The sequence below is a fragment of the Triticum aestivum genome, chromosome 7A (assembly GCF_018294505.1).
Source record: "Triticum aestivum cultivar Chinese Spring chromosome 7A, IWGSC CS RefSeq v2.1, whole genome shotgun sequence".
NCBI classification, from domain to species: domain Eukaryota; kingdom Viridiplantae; phylum Streptophyta; class Magnoliopsida; order Poales; family Poaceae; genus Triticum; species Triticum aestivum.
The window spans coordinates 570,172,100-570,174,881 of NC_057812.1; the positions used below are offsets into that span (position 1 = coordinate 570,172,100).

A 2,782-nucleotide genomic window follows, 5' to 3' on the forward strand; every position below is an offset into this window, starting at 1 on the left:
AAATATAAGAAATGCACCTTACATTTTGAAATTTTATCAAAAAACAAATACACCTTATATAAATGAACGGAGGGACTAGGTAACAAGGCAAAATGTGTTGTAACCCATCCAGTGTAAACTGAATTGCATGACACACATCTGGGACCAAAGTTCCTTTCTGTGTGCCACATCGAAGCATCACAAGTCAAATCAATATAGTGTATTACTCCAAGTAAAAAAATGAATTACTCACTAGGTTCTCCAGATTAAAGCTCCATGCTAAATCAAGCAAGCGAAAAGTGTGGAACCTAAGAACTTAAAGCGTGGAGGTCAAACAAGATGCCTAGATTGCTCGTCCTCTCTTAATTCCTTTTTTTTGCGTGAAATCTTCTGATCTATTCATAAATTGAAAAGGTAGTATAAAGAACACCGGAAGTAAAAAATACATCCAGGTCTGTAGATCGCCTAGCGACGACCACAATCACTGGAGCGAGCCGCGCCGCCGTCTTCACCCTCCCTCATTGGAGCCGGGTAAGCCTTGTTGTAGTAGACAGTCGGAAAGTTATTGTGCTAAGGCATCATATGACCAACACACCATAATAACAACCGCTGACGATGCAGAGAAGCGTAGATTGAAAGGATCTAACTTGTAGACACATGAATACAGATGAACGGAGACTGAATCCTGTGAGATCCGCCAGAAATAAACCTCCACGCGCCCTCCGGCGATGCTAGAAACACCACCAGAACTGAGACTATGCGAGGAGAATCTTATTCCATCTTCAGAGTGTTGTCACCATCTCGCCACTCTGAGCATGGCACAAACCCTAACAAAAACAAAAAAATCATGAAAAAAAACGAAGCCCTCCACCGGCAAGGCCAGGATCCACCGCGTCTCCATGACCCTAAGACCATAGGAGACGAGATAAGCGATGGTGGCACCAACGGGAGGCGGGAGAAACCCTAGCTAGAGGGTCCTCTTTCTTCCATCAATCCTCTCTTAATTCGATGGATTTTTTTGGTCTCACACATGATAAATCACCCCGTGATAAGGAAACCATCTTGCAGAAATTTGATTCGACGTTATAATGATAATTAAAGTTAATATTTATCCTGCCAGAGGGCAACATAAAAATTGGACATACTTTGTAAAGAAAAAAATACATGCTTAATAGATAAAAATTATAGTGAAAGTCCCTGGTTTGAAAAGAAAAGGCATGTTTAGGGCACATTTAGATGTGCCTTAGTATTGTACATTTAAACGACTCAATCAAACATAGAGAAGAACAAAAAATACCCACATGAATCTCCACCTAAAATCAATGACCTATGACTTATATGTGCAATGTAGGGCACATCCAGATGTGCTTTGCTTTAGCAAAACCATAAAAAAATCACATTAAAATGTATAGTAGAAAATATTAAAAAGTTAGTGCACAGATTACTTCTTGCTCCCCCACAAATGTTCTTGGGTAACAGGCCCCCGAGCCACAAGGCCCAGCAAGATCTGTGACTAACTTTTGCTCCCCCACAAATGAGCTTGGGTGACAGGCTAACGCGACAAAGCCCAGCCACAGTGTTGCAAGAGCTGTCCTTTTATTCCCGTGTATGCGAACTAAATAAGGCGAGGTGGGACTAAAAGTTGTGTCTGCCAACAAATTCAAGGTACTAACGGGCTAAACAAACAACAGCTTCTCCAAACTGAAAGCCCAAGTAAAGAATCTCGCGGCGTGACGGCCCAACGACGACGACGCGGTAAAACGGGGAGGCAAACGCCAAGAGAAGGCTTCCTCCCAAAGCCTTCCAAGCCAGACACACGGCCGCCGCAGCCGAGATGGCCGCCGGAGATGCCACCCACGCGCCGCCGGCCGCGGAGGCGCAGTCTCTGGTGGATTCGTTCTGCGCAGTCACCTCGGCGACCCCCGACGAGGCGACCTTCTTCCTCGAGGGCCACAACTGGGCCCTCGAGGCCGCCGTCCGCTCCTTCTACGACAACACGGAAGTCGACGCCGATGGCCCCGATCCGGCACCCCAGCCCCCGCCAGCCGGTTCGCCTCCGTGCTCCTCACCACGCGCCACGGCACCATCGACGACCTCCTTCACACCGGCGAGCTCGCGGTAAGCCTCGATTGCCTGATTTCTCCACTCTCTTAGGCTCGTTTCTTACTGTGATGTTTGTGTTCAGTTAGGCAAAATTGGGGATCGCAATCAACTTGACACTATCTTATCTCAGCTCAATTTAGTCCGGACCAATAACTTTTTATGTTAAAAAAATTAAGCAAGTTGGAACTGCGTAGAATCGATCAACCTGATCTATACTGGATTTAAGTGCTGAATTTTACTGGATTCAGTTGCCTTCATAGTTACACTTTGACTTCTCGGAAAAGAAAAAAAACACTTGCTCGGTGGTTTCTTGACAGGGTCCGTTGGCCTAGATGAGATTATCTAGAAATCCAATAATTGGGCTGGCTGACATCTATAATTAAGTGATCTCGAGTAGTATCATGTGAGAAACAGCAAAGCTAGTTAGGTGTGACGTGATTCACTCTGCTGGGTGCTGGCGATCAATCTGTCGCTGGGCCTGAAAATGGGACTTCATTGCTAATTGGGGCGCCATCGTTGTAAAGGTACAAGTAGGGCCATGAATCAGTGATAGTGCCTTATTGAGATCACAAACCAAAGGGGGTTGGAACAGTGTATATAAGGTGTAGAGCTCCTGTAGTTTTCAGATTTTGTCATAATCGCAAACAGTGACCTCTATACTGTATTAACAAATATAACATGATTACAATTCAAAAAAAAA

General features: G+C 45.1%; 1 protein-coding gene across 1 annotated transcript in view; it reads left to right on the forward strand.

Annotated features, from left to right (window-relative positions):
- The first annotated feature begins 1,722 nt into the window (after positions 1-1,722).
- Positions 1,723-2,782, forward strand: part of LOC123152189 (uncharacterized) — a 2,459-nt gene continuing 1,399 nt past the window's right edge. The window contains exon 1 of the mRNA XM_044571801.1: positions 1,723-2,097. The gene's annotated coding sequence lies outside the window, so the exon portion shown is untranslated. The remainder of the gene's footprint in view (positions 2,098-2,782) is intronic.